Source organism: Lutra lutra, chromosome X, assembly GCF_902655055.1.
Source record: "Lutra lutra chromosome X, mLutLut1.2, whole genome shotgun sequence".
NCBI lineage: Eukaryota > Metazoa > Chordata > Mammalia > Carnivora > Mustelidae > Lutra > Lutra lutra.
This window is the reverse complement of record NC_062296.1, coordinates 24,532,396-24,547,227: the sequence shown is the minus strand read 5'-3', so window position 1 is coordinate 24,547,227 and position 14,832 is coordinate 24,532,396. Positions and strand designations below refer to the sequence as shown.

At 40.7% G+C, this 14,832-nt stretch overlaps 1 long non-coding RNA gene across 1 annotated transcript; it reads right to left on the bottom strand.

The window, feature by feature from the left end:
• Nucleotides 1–5,610: 5,610 nt before the first annotated feature.
• Nucleotides 5,611–13,131, bottom strand: LOC125091579 (uncharacterized). The gene is made up of 4 exons (XR_007124684.1): nucleotides 12,835–13,131; nucleotides 11,713–11,856; nucleotides 11,092–11,437; nucleotides 5,611–6,191 (listed from the first exon to the last, which is right to left on the bottom strand). It is a non-coding gene; the product is annotated as an uncharacterized LOC125091579 (long non-coding RNA).
• Between the last annotated feature and the right edge of the window lie 1,701 nt (nucleotides 13,132–14,832).

Here is a 14,832-nt window from a genome sequence, read left to right as displayed (position 1 = left end):
ACACCAGGGGCCCATCTACATATCTCTTTCCCAGATATCCTTGCCACTGGTATGGCAACATTGTTCTTCTACACTTCCAATGAGCCAAGATACTTGCCACTTTTCAGGATTCACTGTGTATGTCCATATACCAGGCTTCAGCTCCCTCCGTAGAAAAGGAATGCCTGGGGTGCCTGGGTGGCTCAGTGGGTTAAGCCTCTGCCTTCAGCTCAGGTCATGATCTCAGGGTCCTGGGATCCAGCCCCACATCTGGCTCTCTGCTCAGCAGGGAGAAGGCTTCCCCCCACCTCTCTGCCTGCCTCTCTGCCTACTTGTAATCTCTGTCTGTCAAATAAATAAATAAGATCTTAAAAGAAAAAAAGAAAAGAAAAGGAATACCCAAGGGTACTGCCCACTGGAATAGTTCCCTTTAGCTGATAGGAAAGGGGGCAAAAGAAATGGGCAAGCATTTCTCGGAAGAGGCCCAATGAATGTAATCAGAGAAACGCAAAATAACATATTATATACACATTATGCCACCAAATTGTTGACAATTCAAATTTCAGTGTCCATATATGAAGTTTATTGGTACACAGCCAAGCTCCTTCATCTACATATTGTCTCTGGCTGCTTTCCCACTACAAAGGCAGAGTTGTGTCGTTGCATCAGACTCTGTGGTTCACAAAGCCAAAAATGCTGTCAGCTCCTTTTCTAGAGGGTAAAGTTCAAGAAAAATTTAAGTTAAATTAAGGTAAGTTAAACACAGAATTTCAACATTTCTATCTTATTCAGAACATTCTTAGGAGCAGCATAGAGAAAAGAGTAAGGAGGAGAGTTAACCTCTTTCCACCTGGAAAAGATCCCTGGGAAAAGATCCAGGGAGTGGCGCGTAAAAAAGAAAAGTCAAGTCAGTGGTTCTCAGACTTGAGTGGGCATCAGAACTACCTGGAAGGTTTCTTAACAACAGACTGCTGGGTCCTACTCCCAGGGGTTTTACTCAGTAGATGAGGCTTCAGAATGTGCCTTTCTAACAAGTCCCAGGTGATGCTGCTGTTGCTGGTCTGCAGACCACACCTTGAGAATTGCTGCTCTGTGAGTGAGAAGTGATTCCTAAACTGAGGTACTCCAGCAACCTGCATCAGAATCACCTAGGCCCCCCGGCCCCCTGGTGCTTACATTTGAGTGAAGAAGCAATAGAATAAACAATAAACAAGGGGTGCCTGGCTGGCTCAGTCAGTAGAGGATGCAAGACTCTTGATCTGGGGATTGTGAGTTCCAACCCCATGCGGGGGGGGGGGGGCGGGGGGGCGGATTACTTAAATAAACTTAAAAAAATAAACAATTAAATAGATAATGTCATATAAAATAAAATGGATTGCAGGAATGGAGAGTGATAGGGCATGCTATTTAAGACAGGGTGGTCAAGTCAGGCCCTCTCTAAGTACACGACACAGGACAGAGACTTAATGAAAGAGGAGAGCAAGCTATTAATAAATTAACATTAATGTTAACTAATATCAATATGTTAATATGTGAGGGAGGAGTATTACTCCTCTTTGAACAATCAGTGCAAAGACCATGAGACAGGAATGTGCTTGGTGTGGGTTCCCAGAACAATCCAAGGCCAAGAATTTGACTCTTTGTTCTTTCTGGTTCCTTGTGTTCTTCCTTCCCAAGGGCAATAAGCTTCATTTTATTCTCTATCACACAAATAGAATCATATAATACATGCTGTTCTGCAACTTGCATTTTCCCTTAGTGATAAATAATGAACATCCTTTCATGTCCCTACGTTTAAGATCGGTCTCATTGTTTATGAAGGCTGAATATTCTTTTGTAGACATGTACCAGACGTTTACTTTTTAAAAATCAATGATTTGTACAACCAGTTTTCTGTAGACGAACAGCTAGATTGCTTCCATTTCTTGGCTATGGTCCAGAAAATGCTACAGTATGCTTTTACATATGTGTGTGTGGGTTTGTGTCTGTGTACTTGTTCATGCATTTCTTTATGCACTAAAAATTTATTGAGCTGCCACTATATATTCAGTACTGTGTTATATGCTGAAAATACAATGGTAGGCAAAACAGACACGGTTCTTATTCTCATGGCATAAAGGATCTACTATGAGAGAAAAATCACACAAGAAACATATAATTACAAACTTCAAGAAGTGAGAGCAAGGTATGGCAGACAGTTGTTCAACTAATCCAACTCCCACTCTCAAGCCTCCTTCCAACTAGAATTTTGGCCAATGAGACAAAAGTGGATTGTGGGAGGCAAATCATGGTCTGCTGAATCACATCCCAATCCCCAGAAACTGTGCATATGTTGGGTTACATGGCAAAGAATTAAGGTTGCAAATGGAATTAAGCTTACTAATCAGTTAACCTTAGGAGAGGGAGCATAAGCCCTGAGTGGAAGAGAAAATCACTAATTTCTACTCCTGAAACCAATATTACACTATATGTTAACCAAACAAAAATTTAAATAAAACTGTGAAACAAAAAGAAGAAAAAGAAGGAGGAGGAGGAGAAGGAGATGGAGAAGGAGAAGGTGAAGGAGGAGAAGGAGAAGAAGAAGGAGCGTATCCTGGATTATCCAGACGGGCCCAATATCATCACAAAGATCCTTAAATGTGCAAGGGGGGGACACAAAGTCAGAGATGTGATGACAAAAAGCAGAAGTCACAGTGATGTGATTGCTGCCCGTGAAGATGGAAGGAGGCCACCACTCAAGGAATGCAGGCACCTTCTGGAAGCTAGAAAAGGCAAGGAAACCGGTACTCCCATAGAGCCCAGAGAAGGAAGGCAACCTTACTGATACTGTGATTTTAGCCTAGCAAAACCCATTTCAGACTTCTGACATCAAGAACTGTTAAGATGAAAAAAAAAAAAAGAACTGTAAGATGATTAGCTTGTGTTGTTTTAAGCCACTACATTCACAGAACTTTGTTATAGCAGGCAGAGGAAACTCATGCATGGATTCTTTGGGAAAACTATTGCTTGCCTGACACACGTATCATCCCTCCCTCTTCTACCTTATTCTTTTCTTTTCTTTTTTTTTTAAGATTTTATTTATTTATTTGACAGAGAGAGATCACAAGTAGATGGAGAGGCAGGCAGAGAGAGAGAGGGAAGCAGGATCTCTGCCGAGCAGAGAACCCGATGCGGGACTCGATCCCAGGACCCTGAGATCATGACCTGAGCCGAAGGCAGCTGCTTAACCCACTGAGCCACCCAGGCGCCCTACCTTATTCTTTTCTTGAATGTGGAGCCGTAGAAGTCATCCAGTGACACTAAGGGAAAGGCCAAGAGAACTGCGCAGCCATCAGTCCTGATATGGTTGAGCTGCTGAAGAAATGCCAGCCACCCTTGACTTCCAGCCTTCTAGTTCTGTAAGGGGAAAAAAAAAAAACAAAAACAAACAAACAAAACATAGACCCATACTTTTCAGCTCTTGTGATTACCCAGTTACATGCAGACAAAAACGTCTCTGAATGACAAGATGGTATAAATGGCTATGAGGGAACATCACATATCACAGACACCTAACTCGATAATGAAATGTGTGCATAGTGGGTGGCACCTGGGTGGCTCAGTCGGTTAAGTGTCTGCCTTTGGCTCAGGTTGTGATCCCGGGGTCCTGGGATTGAGCCCCATGTCTGGCTCCCTGCTCAGATGGGAATCTGTTTCTCCCTTTGCCCCTCCCCCTGCTCATGCTCTCTTTCTCTCTCTCTCTCAAATGAATAAATAAAATCTTTAAAAAAAGAAATGTGTGCATAGTGGAATTTTTTTTTCTGTCCAACATCCAATTCCCCTTCCTATTTGGGGAGGAATTCCCAGTGTGTACAGCCTTGGTGGACTGCACTACCCACTTCAAAGTCTAAAGGAGGAAATCTTTCATCTTCCTGCCCCTTGGCAACCAGTGCACAGGGCACAGGCTCACCTCAACAAAAAAAAAGGACACAAGTGTACATAAAGAAAAGGTTAACATCCTGTGTTGATGCCCCTCCCAATTTTCCCTAGGCACTCGTCGTTTCTCTTTCAATGACTTCTTATTGCTGGCACCTGTGACTCTGCCCAAGGACTTGCTGGCCACAGGGGTGTGCTTAGCCAGAAGTGGCAGGGAGTTAAGGTCCATAAGAGCAAACCTCTCAGTGATGAACATGAATATAAGAAAAATATCCCAGCTTCCTTATTTCCTGAATGGAAAACCTGAGGCCTGTTTTATTTTGTCTTCCTGAGGTCCCAACAGAGTCGAGTCCCAGTGGCCCACAGCACTAACCTGCTCATTAACAGACCTTGTATTGTTTTCCATGTCTTCCCTGTCTCACTCCCCCATTTCGCTCCTTGGCTTTGTAAGATTACTTTCCAAATAAACCACTTGCTCTCAAATACTTATCTGAGGATCTGTTTCACCCAAAGTAAGACAGCTGTACCAGAAGTGGTCTTTTGAAGTAGACCTTCAGGATGGGATTCTGGAATTGGATTACTCATACAACACAGGAATACAAAGACCTCATTACTGCTGGTAAGTAGGGTGGTGGCAATCTCTAGCATGCTGTAGAATGACAACTGATGAGACTCTCGCCTATACTGGATTGGGATAAGATATACAAATGGAAGGAAATGAGCTGGTTCTTGCAATAGCTCTAGCACTTGAAAGATGAAAACTTTAGGAACTTTTATCTTTTTTCATCTCTTCCAGAAAGGGGGCAGGCTAGGCTAAAAATCAGTTCCAGATTTGGTTGTGAGATGATAGAGTGACAGAAGAGGATGATGCTTGTCTTCCTTATGATCTGCCCCCACCTCAGCATATTTCTTTTAGGGACAATCCTTAGTATGGCCCAAGCAGAGAAATATCCTTTCTGGTAGGAGATAAAAGAGATTATTCACTGAATAGTTGTAGGACTTAGTGAATATATACTTGCTGGAGTTGAGAAAATAAACCTGGGAATGGATCTTGAGGGTGCTGCGCCAGGGAAAAAATATAAAACTGGATATGGAAGAGTTTTTGATATTGGAACACTCTCCCATGACTCAGGATTTCACATCCTGGCAGGGATACCTGGAGTCAGTCCTAGTATGCTGCTGGAATGGCTCCTTGAAACAGCAAATCCTATATAGTAAATGAAGTGGAGTTGTTGGAATTGCCTTGACAGAGTTCTGAGAGAAGGGTTAAAAAGCTCAGAGGGGTGGGGAAATTAGAATGGCTTCCTTATGTAAGAACAGAAGGCACACTAGTTGATGGTGTCCGCTGGAAAGGCCCAGAGGACTCTTTTTTTTTATTAAGGCAATAAGGAATGTGTTACTGGCATTGTTGAAAGGCTCCATGGTGGTTGTCTTCTATGGGTCTGGGTTCATGATAGGGAAGACTAGTATGTAATTTAGGCTCCTTGGAGTCAATGGGGATGATAGGACTCTAGAATAGCAGAGGCCAGGTGGCAGCAGTTAATTGTTAGGTAAGTGTAATAACTGTTATAGACACCAAGTCTGAAATGGCAAAGATGGGGCTCTGACCTGCGAGGAGCTGTAGAGATGGCTAATAAATTATGGCATTCCTGGGAACGATACAGATGGCAAGCTATACCAGTTCACTTGAGGCGCCATAACAAAATACCAGACTTAGCAGCTTAAAGAACAGAAATTTATTTCCTCAGAGTTCTGGAAGCTAGATGTCCAAGATCAAATTGTTGGCAGGGTCAGTTTCTTCCTCACTGTTCTAGAAATTAGAAGTCCAAGGTCAAATTGTTGGTATGGTCAGTTTCTTCTGAGGCCTCTTTCCTTGGCTTGAAGATGGCCGCCTTCTCACTGGGTCCTCACATGGTTGCCTCCTTAGTCTCTGTGTGGTCTGTACCCTAATTTATTATTCTTATAAGGACACCAGTAATATCGGATTCGGGCCTACCCAAATTACCTCATTCTACCTTAATTATGTCCTTAAAGGCCCTATCTCCAAATATGTCACAGTAGGACTTCAACATATGAATTTTGGGAGAACACAATGCAGCTCATAACAGAAACCAGCAAGAGTATTTCTTATAAAACTAAAAAAATAAAGATAAACAAATTAAGACTACTTGAACAGTAGCCTGTCAGTTGTCCCAGTGGAAAAATCATGATCCTTTGTCAAGTTTCCATCCCTGAGCAGTTTCTCAGACCCAGAACTGATCAAGTGAAGAAAGGCCAAGTCCTGCTGAGGAAGGACCCTGCAAAGCAACAGCAAATATATACAGTTATGATTCCAGCAACTCTGCTTCCACAGGACCTAGGTCATTCATCAGTGTGACTGTAAAGTTGGGGGAAGGGAATATTTAAGGAGCTGATGTCAGGGAATCTAAAGCACCATCTCAGGGTCCTCTGTTAGAGTGGGATATGTGGAGGTTTGGTAGGAAAGGGGAGGCTTGGCCCAAGTCTTACAGTGAAGCCAATGGATCCATACCCATTCTGTGGTCATTTCTCTAGTCCCTGGGTGTATTATTGGAAGATACATATTCAGTAGTTAGAAGAACCCTCAAATTATCCCTCACCCAACAAGTAAAAGCCATTATGATAGAAATGGCTAAGTGGAAGCTTCAGAAACTCCCTTAAGCCAGCCATCCTGACAGGACTGGCAGGAAATAGTGCCAGCTTCCTCACCTCTTCCCCAGGTAAGACAACCTTGAGGTGTGTTCCACAGCCACCTAGAGATCCCCAGGAGGACTGAGACCCAATTGCCTGAAACAGACCTCCTCACTAATGCACCTTGCATTGCTTTCCTTCCTTCCCTGCCTCACTTTTCTATTTCCCTATTGATGCTTATCACCTCCCAAATAGACTATTTGTACCCAAAGGCTTGCCTCGGTGTCTCAAAGTGAGGAAACCCAACCTAACCCATCTCCTCTCTGGCCTCTGTTCCTACTAAAAAAATCCACATATGGAGGGGTTTTGTTGCCATTGTTGTTGGTTGTTACCCCCCCAAAAACTCACACCATACACACTGTTCTGCAATAAACTTTCTTCATTTTATGAGGCTTTATGGAAATTCTTCAGACCAATAAATTATATATAATTCATATTTTAATAGCTGTGTCAAATTCCATAATATGGATATCCATATCCACTCTCCTACTGCTAAACATTCAGGTAGTTTCCAGATTTGCCTCCATAAACAATGCTGCCATAAGCATTCTTAGACATATAGCTTAATGAACCAGTACTTCTTTTTATATAAGATAGACTCTGAAACTAAGGATTGCTAATCAAAAGGTATGTGTATTTTCACTGACAAAAATCTACTTTCAGGGGTGCCTGGCTGGCTCAGTTGGAAGAGCATGCAACTCTTGATTTTGGGGTCATGAGTTCAAGCCCTACACTGGGTGTACAGATTACTAAAAATAAAATAGAATTGAATAAACTTTTAAAAAATCCTTTCAAATAATCTACCTTCAGGGGGCACTTGGGTGGTACAGTAGTTAAGCATCCAACTCTTGGTTTCAGCTCAGATCATGATCTCAAGGTCATGACATTGAGCCCCACGTTGGGCTCCATGCTCAGTGGGGAGTCTACTTGAGATTCTCTCCCTCTCCCTATTCCCCTCCCCCTGCTTGTTCTCTCTAAATAAATAAATAAAATCTTCAAAAAAATCCACAACGGTGAAGGTATGTCAAAGGGACACAGGAGCCAAACTGAAAGAGCTCCTGATAACCAAAGCTGGAACAACTTAAGTAACAAGAAAAAGTTGTGTTAGATTATAAGCATACAAAACATATCCATAGATTCATACTGTTATAAATAAATGGTTATATAAAGAAATAGGGGAGAAGAGACAAATCTCCCACTCAGAAGAATTCCAAATAATTTATGTATACACTCTGTCCTCAAGGAGGTGAATCATAACTCCCCACTACTTAAATGTGGACTGTGCATTGTGGCATCCTTCCAAAGAGGTAGAGCATAGGCGGTGGGGGGGAGGGACGGTACAATTTTCCAGTGGAGAAGACTGACAAACGCTACCTCAAACAGGTGATCAAGGTTAGTAGGAACAATTATGTTATTTTGATAATATGTCTTCTTTGCTAATATGTGATGACATGGCATGTTACCTCTATGGTGGTCTTCTTCAAAACCTGTAACACTAGTCTAATATCGAGAAGACAAACCTCAACTGAGGAACATACTACAAAATACCTGACCAGCATTCCTCAAAGCTGTCAAGCTAATGAAAAGCAAGCAATGATTGAGAAACTATCACAATAAAAAAGAGACAAGAAATATGACTACTAAATGTTATGTGGTAACCTGGATGGGATCCCAGAACAGAAAAAGGACATTAGGGTAGAACTAAGGAAATCTAAATAAAGTATGGACTTCATTTGATAAAAATGAATCCATATTGCTGTTCTATGAAAAAATTATGACAAATGTACCACCTATATTAATGTAAGATGTTCATAAAAGAAACTGGGTGTGAGGTATATGGAAACTCCATACTATCTTCACTATTTTTCAGGAAATCTAAAATTGTTTCAAAATAATTTTATTAAAAAATAATTGACTATATGTGAATAGGCTTATTTCTGGACTCTAAAATAATTTTATTAAAAATTATTCATTCATCTGAGTTATATTTCTGATATGGTATGATATAGGGGCATCGCTGTTTTCCTTCATGTGGATAGCCAATTGTGCCAACATCAGTTTATCAAACAATTTTTTTTTTATTTTTTTTTAAAGATTTTATTTATTTATTTGACAGAGAGAGATCACAAGTAGGCAGAGAGGCAGGCAGAGAGAGAGGAAGGGAAGCAGGCTCCCTGCTGAGCAGTGAGCCTGATGCGGGACTCGATCCCAGGACCCTGGGATCATAACCCGAGCCGAAGGCAGCGGCTTAACCCACTGAGCCACCCAGGCGCCCCCAGTTTATCAAACAATTTAATTAAACTGCTGCTTTTGTTATCTATTAATTTACAATGCATATTTGGATTTTGTTTCTGGACAAGTATATTTCACTGATCAGGTTTTTATTCCTGTATAGGTACCGTACAGGAACCAGTACATTTTGATTACGGTGACTCTATATACCTTTAATATCTGGTAAAATATTCTTGCAACTAATCTCACAAAGGACCAATTTCTATAACATATAAAGAGTCACAATAAAATCAACAAGAAAATGAGCAACAACCCAGTAGAATAAAGGGCAAAGAATATGAGTATGCAGTTCACAAAACATAAATATAAATGGCTCTTCAATTTATGAAAACATGTTCAAACTTCATCATAATTAGAAAAATGTGAAATGAAACCATACTTCACAGATACGCAATGACCAAAAAGTTTAACAAAATGCTATTTTTGTGAGAATGCAGGGAAACACCCACTTTCATATATTGTTGGTAGGAATATAAATTGATACAACTTATTTGGAGAGTAGTTTGGCACCATGTACAAACATTTAAAATGTACATGCTGCTTGACTCAGAAATTCTACGTCTAGAAATATATCTTACATATATAGTTAGGAATATACAAATCATATATACATTGCTATTCATTGAAACACTGTAATAGAAGCAGATTGATAAGGTATTTTAAATATTAAAGTCCATCAGAAAAATAAAATAAAAAAAATATTAAAATCCATCAACAGAGAACTAGTTAAACAGTGGTATATCCCTAAAATCTAATTCTATATTCACAAGGGAACAAGAAGCAAGCTCTTTAGGTACATCTCAAAGTTACATTGTTAAGACAAAGCAATATAAAGAACAGTGTGAATACTGTGGAAAAAAATGATTCAAATATCTCTGAAAGTAAATGGGAGAAATTTGTGACCTAAATTGTCTAGGCAGAAGATAACTGAGTGGCTTGGGGAGGGTGGGGGAGGGGTGTAGAGCGCTGTATGCCTCTTGTAGCTTCTGAACTTGAACCATATGAATATTTCACTCATTTAAAAGAATAAATAAAATATTAATTTTTATGATTAATTAAATAATATGAGACATTTATAAGAGTCCTATTTGAATTACATTATATTTGTCATTTGGGGAAGATTACCATTCTTATGATATTATGTCCTTTCCATTTCTTCAGATCTTTTTTTTTTTAAGTACTCTCTCCACCCAACATGGGACTCGAACTCACAATTCTGAGATTAAGAGTTGTAGGCTCCACTGACTGAGCCAGCCAGGCACCCTCTTCAGGTCTTATTTTATTTTCTTCAATAAGAAGCTATACTGTTTGGGGCGCCTGGGTGGCTCAGTGGGTTAAAGCCTCTGCCTTCGGCTCAGGTCATGATCCCAGGATTGTGGGATCGAGCCCCGCATCGGGCTCTCAGCTCGGCAGGGAGCCTGCTTCCTCCTCTCTCTCTGCCTGCTTCTCTGCCTGCTTGTGATCTCTGTCTGTCAAATAAATAAATAAAATCTTTAAAAAAAAAAAGAAAAGAAGCTACACTGTTCTTCATATAAATTCTGTGTATTTCCTCTTCCACTCATTCTTAAGTATTTTTTTAAGTTTTATTTATTTAAGTAATCTCAACCCTCAGTATGGGACTCGAACTCACAATCCTGAGATCGAGAGTCACACGCTCTACTTACTGAGCCAGCCACACACCCCTCATTCCTAAGTATTTGAAATTTTTATCAGTGTTGTGAATGGGATACTTTCCCATTACTATTTCTAGCTGGTTATTGATAACATAAAGAAATATTATTGGTTTTTGCCTATTTTCATGTAGTTAAACATCTCACCAAAAACTTGTGTTACTTCTGTACTTTTTGTAAAACTAGAATCCAGTAAGTTTTCTACAGATACAATTGTTTAAATAAGATAATTTGGCCAGCATCTGACTGGCTCTGTCAGTAGGGCATGTGACTCTTGATCTCTAGATCGTAAGTTCAAGCCCCACGTTTACTGCAGAGATTACTTTAAAAAAATAAAATCTTTTAAAAATTAAATATAAATAATAACAAGTCAAAAATAAATAGGATAAGTTTTGCATATTCTTTCTAATGTGAATTCCTACCATTTTAGTTGTGGTAAAAGCTGAACACACCTGAGAGAGAGGGAGAAAAAGAGAGAGAGAAATATAATAAATAAGTATAAATAAGATCGAAGTTTCTTTCTTACATAGTGGCTGACTAGTCCGGACAGGTGAAACAAATACCCTTCTCCTCCAGGTTGTTCAGTGATCCATGTTCCTTTCATCTTATTGCCCTGGCATCTACTGGAGTGTTCTACTCATCTGCATGGCTGAAGTGGAGTTACAGTTAAATCTTTGTTCCAAACGGTGAGGAACAGGGTGGGAGAAAAGTCTAGGATAAACAACTTCCTTTTAAGCAACTGAGCGATAGGCTGACCTCATCACATCCATGCATATTCCACCGGTGCAAACACAGTCATATGGCTGCACTGAGCTTCAGGAGAAACTGGAAATTACTGTCTCTCAGCCATGTCCATAGCTGAAACTATATTTCTAAGGAAGAAGGGGAGAACAGAATTTTGAAGACAACTAACAGTAGGCTACACATAATACTTCATTGTCTTATCTTCTAAATTAGAGCATCCAAAACGATGTTGAAGAATAGTGGTGACAGTATCCTTCTCTCATTCATGATTTTAATGAAAATGACTTTACTATTTTATCATTTAGTATGTTTGTTATTGAGTTTTAGTAAGTAGTTTCTTTATCATATCTAAGTAGTTTCTTTTAAATCTCTATTTTTAAAAATAAATAAATTTCTATTTTACTTGAAATATTTATTAAGAATGGCTCCTGAAGGGGCACTGAGTGACTCAGATGGTTGAGCATCTCACTCTTGATCTCAGCTCAGTTCTGAATCTCAAGGTTGGGAATTGACGGTCCTGTGTTGGACTCCATCCTGGATCTGGAGCCTACATTAAAAAAAAAAATGGCTGCTGAGTTTTTAAATACATTTTCAGTTTCTATTAACATAATACTATGGGTTTTCTCCTTTAATTGTTTCATGTTGTAAATTATGTTGATAAACTTCTTAATGTTGAATCATTTTTGCATTTCTGAAATAAACTGTACTTGGTCACGGTATATTATTTCTTTGCTACACTGCCAGATTCCGTTTATTAAGATCTTATTTGGAATTTCTATGCGTATATTTTGTGCAAATATTTTAGTATCATAACCATATGTAAGGCTATACTAACTTTAAAAAGTTAATCTGGGATCCTTCGATCTGTTTCTGTGGTCTGAGAACTGGTGCCAGTCCCTGAACTGATGGTTACCAACGGATGACGGGATAAGTACAGAAATGCAGGATTAAACATCGCTATGACATCCAAGCAGTGATCGCTGGACTCATCCATGAACAATGCATGCCGTTTTTGTAATTAGTTTTTTGTCCCTACGTTAAATTGGTTTTGAGTATATTTAATGAAATGTAATTTATTTCCGATGAATCTTAAAATTTAAAAATTGAGCTTGCATTTTGCTTATTGCATTTCTCTAATATTCTTATTAAATTTTACAAAAGCATATCTCCACAATAATGGTAAATATTTTAAGAAACGGGTCCTTCACTAGAGATGTTTTGAAAAACACTGGTCTAGAAGGGACCAAATAACATTAAAATTATTTGTTTCTTAAAGGTTATCTAGAACGTTGCTATAAAAGCAACTGGACCGGCTGACTTTTCATTCTCGTTACTGCTCTCTTCGGTTTTCTACTCCTTGGGTCAATTTTGGTAGTTTATAGTTTAACAGGAAATCCATCATTCCTTCTATATATTCACATTTGTTGCACACGAGATTCTCTTTAAAGTCTTTTCACATAGATCTGTTTTTATCTACATCATCGCTACTATTTTACCTCCCCTTCCTCCTTCTCTTCCTTCCTACCTTAGTCTGGCTAGCCAAGAGTTTGATCTATTTTACTGGTCCTTTCCAAACAACCCGGCTTTGCGGAGCGAGCTGACGAGGAAGCCCAGCCCCGGGTCAGGCGGGAGGCGCGCGGACGCGCAGCCCCGGGACCCGGTCACTCCGAGCGGAAGCAAGAGGGCGGCAGGAGCGGCTCCGGGGAATGGGCTCGGCCGCGCAGAGGCGGTGACTCCGGGGTTTTCCGGGCTTAGGGAAGTGGCCGCCAGCCTCATCTTCCGGCGTCGCGGCCCCGGATGCTATCACCTCCTCCTTTGTCGCCGCCTCTGCCACCTCCTCCTCCTCCTTCTCCGCCCACCAGCACCCCCGCCTCCCCCCGCCTCCCCCCGCCTCCCCCGCCGGGCTCGCGGTGCCTGGTCCCTCCTGGAGCGGCTCCAGCCGCACCGCCGCCACCGCCGCTCGGTTCATCCAACGGCACCAGATGTCCAGCCGAGTGTCCGGGCGGTACACAGTGGTGCTCAGCCGCAGATCTCAGCTCGATGCACACCTAGAAGGCTGACCTTCACAGGTCGGTCAACAAAAGGACTCGCTGGTGCCATTATCACACGCGGTGCAGGATAACTTACTGTGGGTTTTGTTTTGTTGCTGCCCCTGTTTGTGACATTCCCATGATGTTCCCCTCTCTCGATGTGCACTTTCCAGTGAATATACACTGGATATCTTCACATTACCTCCCCATTAATCAAAAGATTACGGAGAACTGAAGATGCACACAGTAATGACACACATCAGCCTTTACACAGTTACAGCCATAGCCAGCCGTAAGGATGGGTTTATCAATATTGTTGTGCTGGTTGAAACTCCGAGTGAGTCAAAAGAACAGGAATTCAAAGTGTATGTTAATTATACCGGAATTTAAAAAATAAAATAATTTTTTAAAAAGAATAGGGATTCAGGAAACTTCACAGTAAATATCTCATGCAGCACTGTACAATAGAAATACGGTGAAGGTCACAAATGTGAGCTACCTGGGTGATTTTTTTTTTAAAGATTTTATTTATTTACTTGACAGACAGAGATCACAAGTAGGCAGAAAAGCAGGCGGGGAGAGAGAGAAGGAAGCAGACTCCCTGCTGAGTAGAGAGTCCAATGCGGGCTCCATCCCAGGACCCTGGGATCATGACCTGAGCAGAAGGCAGAGGCTTTAACCCACTGAGCCACCCAGGCACTCCCTGGGTGATTTTTTAAAAGTTTATTTAATTTAGCGATCTCTACGCACAACGTGGGGCTCGAACTCGCGACCAGAAGATCAAGAGTCCTGTGTGCTTCTGACGGAGCCAGCCAGGCACCCCTACATGTTTGATTTTAAATACTAGTATCTCCATTAAAAAGTTAAAAGAAACAGGTCAAATAAATCTTAATATATTTGCTCTAATAGATCCAAAATACATCAATATTCATCAGTATGAAAATTATGACATTTCACATTCCTTTTTCTTTTTCATACCAAGTCTTTGACATCCTGCATGTATTTACACTTCTAGCACATTTACAATCAGATTACCAACATTTTGGTGCTCAGTAGCCACATGTGGCTACAATCAACACTGGACAATGCAGTTTCTTCCATTTCTGCCATTGAGATCAAAGGTTCGGAAGAGTTACTATGCTAAATCTCCAGAGCCATTTAATAGATCTATTGGCAGTCTAGAATCTAATCTAGATAAAATATGTAGGAGTAGTACAAAATAATTGACTCCATATATTTTAGCAATTCCTTGAAGAAATTCCATAATACAATGTGTGGAATACATCCTATCAGCTGTTACCAAATGTTATCATGGAGCTCCAGAAAGCTGGAATGACTGTGAGGTTTTCCCGTTTGAATTATGCCAATCAAGCCAGTGCAGAAACTGGCAGGAAATCTCAGTGAGTTGGGCAGGTGGGGAAACTGGGTCCACCAAATCTCTGAATCCTCAGGGGTTCAAGTGCACGTTCACATACACTCTTTGAGGTCCCAGC